The 9795-nt window shown below is 32.9% G+C and overlaps 1 long non-coding RNA gene across 1 annotated transcript in view; it reads right to left on the reverse strand.

Annotated features, from left to right (window-relative positions):
* Positions 1–751: 751 nt before the first annotated feature.
* The window catches only part of LOC118768361, a 109774-nt gene continuing 100730 nt past the window's right edge, over positions 752–9795 (reverse strand). Inside the window, exon 2 of the long non-coding RNA XR_005004183.1 lies at positions 752–1770. This is a non-coding gene — a long non-coding RNA (uncharacterized LOC118768361). The remainder of the gene's footprint in view (positions 1771–9795) is intronic.

Genomic DNA, 9795 nt, shown 5'->3' on the forward strand with positions numbered 1-9795 from the left:
AAATTACATATATACATCTATGTTATGGATGTGTGTGTAGAAAGAGAGAGTGTGTGTAGGCATGGTGGGTATTCACAAAGAGAAAGAGAGAGATAAAGAGAAAGACAAAGAAATTGTATGTGTGACTAAATAGTCAATCTTTTAAAGTAGAGAAAAGAAAGTTTATGAAAATCAATATTTGTCATGTAAGCTAAAATAGAGAACAGAAAAAATCCACAAAGCTAATAAGAAAACTTTTTAGAGAAACTAGTTTAATGTTATATATGTGTGTGTGTATTATATATATTTATGTGTGTGTGTGTGTGTATAAATTATAATGGTATACTATATATATGATGATGATGATATATATATATATATTTTGTGCTGAGACGACAGTCATACAAAATTCGTAGATTAATGGAATCTTAGTCTGCTTTGCTTTTGTGTTTTTTTCTTCTTTTTCTTTAAGTTGTTTTCTTTAATTTCCAAGTGAATTTTTTCTTCTTTACAGGTTTGTATGAATATAGACAGACAAATGAATGAATCTGTCTGTAAAAGTTAGGCAAATCTAGGCAGAAGTAAAATGAATCAGAAATAGAAATTGTGCGGAGATGGGAGAAAGGTAAACAAGATTAGGGAGAGAGAGAAATGGTAAAAGTGTGATTGGAGTAACAAGTTAAGCAGAAGTAAGATTGATAGATGTCAGGTAAGTAGACTTTAACCCTTTAACATTCAGAGTATCCTGTCAAATGTAACGTTTATTTATTAACATTGTTTTAAATTAATCGTGAATTATCTCATAGCCTCAAGATTTACATGATGTGATTGTTTTTAGATTGACATTGTAGGGTAGTTGTGAGAGGCCTGATCTGGTTGCTTTGAACAGAATATTTTGGCTGGATATGGCTGGATTAGATGCTGAAGGTAAATAAAAGAAGGAAAATTTTGGCAGTAGGTGTACAGGGAGAAGCAGAAGGGGTTAAGTTCAAGTAGGGGCTGAGGTAGACGTACAAGCAATTAAGTATAACAAAGCTGAAGCAGGAATAGTTTAGGCTGATTGTTGTGGTCTCGATCTTGCCAACATAATGTCCAGCATTTGTGTCAGATAAAATACAAACTCAAGTGTTGAAGGAGGGTTTTAGAAACTGGCAGTTGGTTTTTATGTGGAAGTCCTTTGGTCTCGTTGAAGTCAAATACTACAAGAGAAAGATCTAGATTAACAAACTAGTGATCATGGATATGTATATATTATGCAGTTGGCTGTGGATTGTCTGCATGCCTGTGATTGGAGATTTATAAAATTAGTATCAGTAAATGGAGGGAGTTGATGAAAACTGAAGAAGTGTGTCTCCCACTAGCTTTGAATAAAAAAGTTACAAAAGTAAAAAAAAAAAACCCGCTTTGGAGTGACCTTTAAATTTGTGTCTGGTTACAGGTTATAACTTTACTTAATATATATGCATACTGCTGTGTGTATATATACATATCTTTGTGTGTGAGTGGGCACTGGTTCATGAGTTCAGTTCAATCTGTTGAGAAGAAACCCACAAATAAAACGTAAAGTTGTTGTCTGGAGAAAGTCAAAAGGTCACCACTGTTGGGAGGCCATCATTTTCTGAAGACCATTGGCCTTGGAAGCTCATTAATATGAAGAGGTCATTAACCTGCAGAGGTTGATAACCTAATATCACAATATTAGCAGGAAGATGTTTTACAATTCTTCAGCTGGACATCAACAGGTGACCAACACAAAGTCATGAAGGGATCACCGACAGGATTTTCAAAAATCTGTAAAGAGAAGAAAAAGAAATCAGTCTCCATTATAGAACATTATAGAAAGTGAAGATAAAAGAGGCACAGGAAATATACATATCTACATACGCACATATATACACAAGTAGTGGAAATCAGCTGCCCAGCGGATGTTAACATAAAGCTAAAGATGAGTGTAAAAAAAAATACCTATGCTGAATTATTGAAGAATCTACAGCTACTCTATGCAGATTACAAGTTCAGATTTGTACCTGTAATTATTGGGGCACTGGGATATGTAGCACACTGCCTAAATACCAATCTTCAGAAATTAGGCTTCTCAAAACCAGAAAGAAGAAAGCTGATTCGAAGACTATGGATCCAATCCATCATTGGAACTGTAAAAATATGTAAAACTTTCCAGATGTTCATCATTCAAGTATATATGAGCATGTCTAGATATGTAACTATATGCATGAGAATACATACATAAAGAAAAACATACAAATCTGCATGTATACAGACATACATGCATACAAAAATACTCTGTTGTTGATGCTGAAATCCCAATGAAGGAGTATTGCATCTCAGTTAGAAACTGGATCTTTCTCTATTCGCAGGAAATCTTGAAATAAAACTAAATAATGACACACATAGATAGATAGATACATACATACATATATTCATTCATTCATTCATATTAGAAACAGAGAACAAGCAAGCAAAACACATGGTATCACTTCAGGGACTTTAATTTATAATTGAAACATAATACAGAGTAATTATAATAAACAGTTACCAATTTACTATAACTACTTTGCATTATGTTTGAATTGTAAATTATAAATTAAAGGCTCCAAAGCAGTGATTCTCAATGTGGGGTATATGCCCCATTAGTGGGGGTGGGAAAATTGTGGTGAGGTGTGGAATCCAAAATGTGTGGTGAGAAGCTTGCTTCCCAGCCACATGGTTGTGGGATCTGTCCCACTGTATGGCACCTTGGACAAGTTTCTTCTACAATAGCCTCTGGCTGACAAAAGCTTTGTGGGTGTATTTGGTAAATGGAAACTGAAAGAAGCCCTTCATATATATATATATATCTATCACTCAGTGCTTTAAAGTTTATTTATAAAAATGCTGTCACATTCCAAAACGCTATTATTTAACATTGTAAAAGGCTGTATCTGTTGTCAGGGGTCACTTAGCTTAGAGGTACAGGGTGCTCAACCAGAATTTGAGAGGTTCAGGGTTTGATTCTTGGTAGAAGCTATTTTTTTTTCTATCTTCCAAGGGTATTTATTTGGTCTTCTAAGCAGTTCTCACAGTTATTGAGCTTTGGATATTTCCTTTATTTTCTGTAATAAATATATAAAGGTATAGCTGTATGGAAGCACAGGCATGGCTGTGTCATAAGAAGCTTGCTTCCTAACCACATGGTTTTGGGTTCAGTCCCACTGCATGGCACCTTGGGTAGGTGTCTTCTACTATAGCCCCAGGCTGACCAAAGCCTTGTCAGAGGATTTGGTAGATGGAAACTGAAAGAAGCTCACGGTATATATGTATGTGTGTGTGTGTGTGTGTGTATTTGTGTCTGTGTTTATCCCCCACCACTCCTTGACAACTGGTGCTGATATGTTGATGTCTCCGTAACTTAGCAGTTCAGCAAAAGAGACTGATAGGATAAGTACTGGAGTTGATATATCTAACTAAAAAAATTTTTCAAGGCGGCACCCCAGCATGGCCTCCGTCTGATAACTGAAACAAGTAAAAGAATATATATCCTTTTTCTTTTATTTGTTTCAGTCATTATACTGTGGCCATGCTGGGGCACAACTTTGAAGAATTTTTAGTCAAATAAATCAATGCCAGTGCTTATTTTTCTTTTAAAGGCTTGTATTTATTCTATCGGTTGCTTTTTGCTGGACCACTAAGTTTCAGGGATGTAAACACACCAACACTGGTTGTTAAGCAATGGTAGGGAACAAACACAGACACAAGACACACACACTACCATAAATATATACAACAGGCTTCTTTCAGTTTCCATCCACCAATTCTACTCACAAGGCTTTGGTTGGCCTGAGGCTTTAGTAGAAGACACTTGCCCAAGGTGCCACACAATTGAACTGAACCTGGAATCATGTGATTGGGAAGCAAGCTTCCTACCACACAGCCATGACAGTGCCTATAGAACTGGCACTCTGTTGGTTACGATGACGAGGTTTCCAGTTGATTCGATCAACGGAACAGCCTGCTTGTGAAATTAATGTGCAAGTGGCTGAGTACTCCATAGACACACATACCCTTCACATAGTTCTAAAAATGTGAAAAGGCTGTCATTTGAAATGCAGGTGCTACTCATTTTTGCCAGCTGAGTGGACTGGAGAAAGGTGAAATAAAGTGTCTTGCCAGGTATTGAACTCATGAAACTTACAACCATGAGCTAAATACCCTATGTCACAAGCCTTCACTGTGCCTATATATATGTATATATATATATATATATGATAATAATATTAGGGAGTAAATCCAAATTTACAGGGAAAAATTAGATTTAGGATTAAATCTAATTTTACAGTATAAATATATATATATTAAATTAGAGATAAAACCACTATTAGGCAAATCAAAACAGTGAAAAACATAAACCAAAACATAGAAATAAAATTAATTAATATAATACACAAAATATATAAAATTCAAATTTAAAGTTAAAATTAAAAAAAATTTTTAATTATTAATTTATACTTATAAATTATACCTATAGATTTATATATATATTATATATAATATATATATATATATATATATATATTATTTTTATTATCTTTTATTTTTTTAATTATATATTTGTTTAATTTAAAAAAATTTTATTATTAATATATATAACTATCAAAAAGTATTAAAAAGTTTAATATAAGATAATAAGTAAAACCACTACGATCGTTTCATGCCCATAACCTAATTCGAATAACAATAATTTAAATTCAATTAATAATTCGAATTATGGTTATAGTCAATCTTCAGGTTAATGATAATATTTAAATAAATAATCAAATATATTTAAACAATATTTTTTTAAAGAAATAAATAAAATAATAATTTTTCTTATAAAAAACTCTATTATCAAACTAGAAACTTTAACGATTATGATTATGTCATACAATCAATTATAATGTTAAATATTAATTTTTAAGTATTAATTTTTAAGGTAAGAATAGATAGAAAATGTATTTATCTATTCAGATATAATATGGCTTTAAAAAAACATAATAAACCCACAAATAATCTAATCTCAGTTATAGTCAATATCTAATTACCTAAATATTTAACAAAAAAAAAAAAAATCACTAATCATTATTAAATTCAATTTCAAGTCAAATAACTATATAATATTTGAACAATAACCAAACCATCAATGAACTCATACAAGTGTATATAAATATAAGAATTAAGATCCAAAACTATCTCCATCAACAAGTATATATGCACGTATAACAAAGACCTAATAAATTAATTATTCTTTACCACTTATAAATACATTAAAAGATTAAAGATGAAAAAGCCGACTGTAAACAAACAAACAAATCATTCCAAAAGAACTTCACAACTAATTAACGATCCATACATCTCGTTGGCCAACTAATAACCTACAAAAACCGTATAGTTAAGAACTAAAATGAAACAACAAAACACTTAATGAAATAATCAATCTGCAGCTATACAGTATCCAACATATACCACTAACACACTTATCAATGGAAAAAATACCACTACCAATCTTCAATTGAAAAAAAGAAACATACAAGTTATAACAACAATTATAAAATACCTAAAATAACTATCAAAAATTACAACTATTAAAGACCAAAATCTAAGCCACCAATACATGCATACACATGAAACCCAACTTTAAAAGACTCGTACAACTGTTAATAATCAATACATCTCCTTGGCCAAGCAAAGTCCCACGAACAAACGTAGAGCCAAAATCCAATAATTAAATAGAAAAATCCATGTCAACTAAATCACTGCACAACAATCGGTACCTATACAAAATTATACCAAAACATTTAAATTTCAAAATCTAAAAATCCCAAATACAAACATATACTTATCTTTGCAAAGATAAGTATATATTCACATCTAAGATTTCCAAATTTTAAAATTTAAATACTTCAAAAAGTCCCATTGTACAATTCTGCACTTCACACAAATACTGATTGCCATGCAATGATCCAGCTATCGCAGCCCCCTCCACCCAATTATTAGATTCCAACTCCACGTCCATCCACAAGACCCCACCCAGCCAAAGAGACACATTGATCGCCAACAGTTACACGAGCCCTCCAAAGCCAGGCTTCATGCACATACATGCATTGACAGCTCAAATTCCAGTCTTTAACAACCACAACTGTTGATAGCCACCTCAAACATTTTATAATTGTTACTACAACCCACACATTTTCCCCTTCAACTGACAATTGGCAGCAGTACTCCTTCCACCGACAAACATTTTAGTAGCACCTATCGGATACCACACAACCATGGATTGATCACTTCATCAAGCACTTTACCATTTCATTCCAGTTCCCAACTACACGGCCCCTGCAAGTTACCAACCAGCCAATGAGATACATGGATCGTTAACCAGCTAGAGTTCCAACAAGATAGCCCGCCTGCTCGTCCACAACTAGCTCCCTCATCCCCAATCCTCCAATAAGCAACAATGAACAATTAATCCAACAGGTCCCCACCACACGCGCATATACACTCATTGATAGAGACAATCCCAGATCCCAACTCCCATACTCATATAAATTCTTATATTTATATACATTTGTATGTGTTCATTGATGGTTTGGTTATTGTTCAAATATCATATAGTTGTTTGACTTGAGATTGAATTTAATAAAATATGATTAGTGATTTTTTTTTGTTAAATATTTAGGTAATTAGATATTGACTATAACTGAGATTAGATTATTTGTGGGTTTATTATGTTTTTTTAAAGCCATATTATATCTGAATAGATAAATACATTTTCTATCTATTCTTACCTTAAAAATTAATACTTAAAAATTAATATTTAACATTATAATCGATTGTATGACATAATCATAATCGTTAAAGTTTCTAGTTTGATAATAGAGTTTTTTATAAGAAAAAATATTATTGTATTTATTTCTTTAAAAAAATATTGTTTAAATATATTTGATTATTTATTTAAATATTATCATTAACCTGAAGATTGACTATAACCATAATTCGAATTATTAATTGAATTTAAATTATTGTTATTCGAATTAGGTTATGGGCATGAAACGATCGTAGTGGTTTTACTTTTTATCTTATATTAAATTTTTTAATACTTTTTGATAGTTATATATATTAAAATAAAAATTTAAAAAATTAAATAAATATATAATAAAAAATAAAAAAATTTTAAAAATAAAAATTAGATTAAAAATAATGATAAAAATAAAAATAATATATATATATATATATATATATATATATTATATATATATATATATAAATTTATAAGTATAATTTATAAGTATAAATGAATAATTTAAAAAAGTTTTAAATTTTAACTTTAAATTTAAATAATTTAAATAATTTAAATTTTGAATTTTATATTTTATATATTTTGTATATTATATTAATTTTATTTCTGTGTTTTGGTTTGTTTTTCACTGTTTGATTTGCCTAATAGTGGTTTTATCTCTAATTTAATATATATATATATATATCATCATCATCATCATCATCGTTTAACGTCCGTTTTCCGCGCTAGCACGGGTTGGATGGTTTCGACCGGGGTCTGGGGAGCTCAGGACTGCCCCAGGCTCCAGTCTAGTCTGGCAGTGTTTCTACAGCTGGATGCCCTTCCTAACGCCAACCACTCCGCGAGTGTAGTGGGTGTTTTTTACGTGCCACCTGCACAGGTGCCAGAGGGGTCTGGCATCGGCCACGTTCGGATGGTGCTTTTTATGGGGGGGGGGTGCAGAAATATAGGGGAGCACCAGTGGGAGGGGTGGTTCTGAGGACAGGTTCTAGGCAAGTAGAACGTAGGATATCGAGAGGGGTAATGCATGGTTAAATAGCGTATTGAAGAGGGGGGTTCAAAGAGTAGACACCTATAATGGTGGTGGGGGGGTGCAGAAATATAGGGGAGCACCAGTGGGAGGGGTGGTTCAGAGGACAGGTTCTAGGCAAGTAGAACGTAGGAAATCGAAAGAGGGGTAATGCATGGTGAAATAGCGTATTGAAGAGGGGGGTTCAAAGAGTAGACACCTATAATGGTGGTGGGAGAAACGACAACCGGTATAGTTGGAGCAAAATAGAGATATCCGGTATTGGTGGTGGTGGGGGTGGGTAGGGCGGGCGCGCCGCGAAGAATCGGCGGCCAATTCGATCAGCCCTGTAAGGGAGATAGATCTTAAATATCTATAACGATAACTAATGAATTATACAGAATATGCAAAAACGAGGCGAGGCTGAAATAGTAAACAGAGTGGCGACTAGGGGGATCAGAATAATGATACATAATAAATAATAATAAATAGAGATACGGGGTGAATTAAAGTTCAAAGATTTCTTATCTTGGGATGACTTCGTTTACGGACAGACTTGGCAAAAGGAATTCGGAATCAAGAATGAGGCAGGTTACTAGCTTAAGTATGCATAGCCATGGAGAGAAGTAGGAAGAGAATATATATATATATAACATATTTGAACAAAATATGATGCAAATTTTAGGCACTGGGTGAAGAGTTGCTTAAAATACTGAATTAAAAACCTATACATTGTCCAATTTCAGTCGAATGGAACTTAATTGACTGGCAGATGTAAATACCATTCCTGGAATAGGAAATAGAACACCTACAGCGATCTAATACTAATGGAAAGTTGCTGATTCTAGAGCAGCTGGAATATAAATTCACATTTCTACCTGTTCTCACTGGGTTGCTGGCTTATGTCACAACTGTGTGTTATCAAATCTGAAATCTTGAGCAATGAACAAAACAGGAAGGACGCCATTAATCAACAGACTAATCCGTTAATGGAAGTGTTGTTGAAATATTTAAATATTTTAGAAAACTTCACTAATTCTCTCTCTTTCTCTCGCTTTCTCTCTCTTGTTCTGTATAAAATGATGTTACAATAACACATATATATATATTTACACATACATACATGTGTGTGTGTGTGTGTGTGTATGTATGTATATATATATATATATATATATATATATATATTATATATATATATAGTTATCCAAACAAGAAAACACAGAAAAAAACACAGCACACGCGAGACATGGAACAATTAAAGTATTATTTGACGCTCAGGAAAGAAGGAAGGAGGGTTTAACGTTTCGAGCGGAGCTCTTCGTCGGAAACAAGGAGAAGGAAAGATCCCAAGAAGGGAAGACAGAGGAAAAAATATTTTTGCTGGTGGTGCTCAAGAGATCACATGTTGAAAGAACAGAAGTTGAGAGGTAGACCATATATATATATATATATATATATATCTATATATATATATATATATATCAGATCATTAAGAATGAAGTGTCCGATTTTCTTATGCACCAAGTTTGACAGTCATTAACTCTAATGTTTTATCCTGACAATTCTTTGTTTTACAACATTGAAGGGTTACATCATCACTTTTCACAATACAATTCATGGTGTCTGATTACATTGAGAATTTTCTCTTGTAAATCAATTTTTGTGAACCCATAGATAGATAAAACATTTGTGTTCTTTATGAATGAGTTCTGTTGTGGAACCAATGCATCCCAGACAGCTCAAAACATCAATGGAGTGTTTGGGGAAAATGCGGCGAATGAGTAGACTGTACGTTGATGGTTTGAGAAGTTCTCGTCTGGTGACTTTACTCTTGAAAATCAGTCCCATGGTAGAGCTGAGGTGGATAATGATGGGCTGGAAACTATAGCAGAAGCAGATACATCTCAAACTATGCATGAGTTAGCAGCGAAGTTTGATGCATCGATTCCAAGTGTATTGGACCACCTGAAACAAATTAGCA

Source organism: Octopus sinensis, linkage group LG28, assembly GCF_006345805.1.
Source record: "Octopus sinensis linkage group LG28, ASM634580v1, whole genome shotgun sequence".
Lineage (NCBI taxonomy): Eukaryota > Metazoa > Mollusca > Cephalopoda > Octopoda > Octopodidae > Octopus > Octopus sinensis.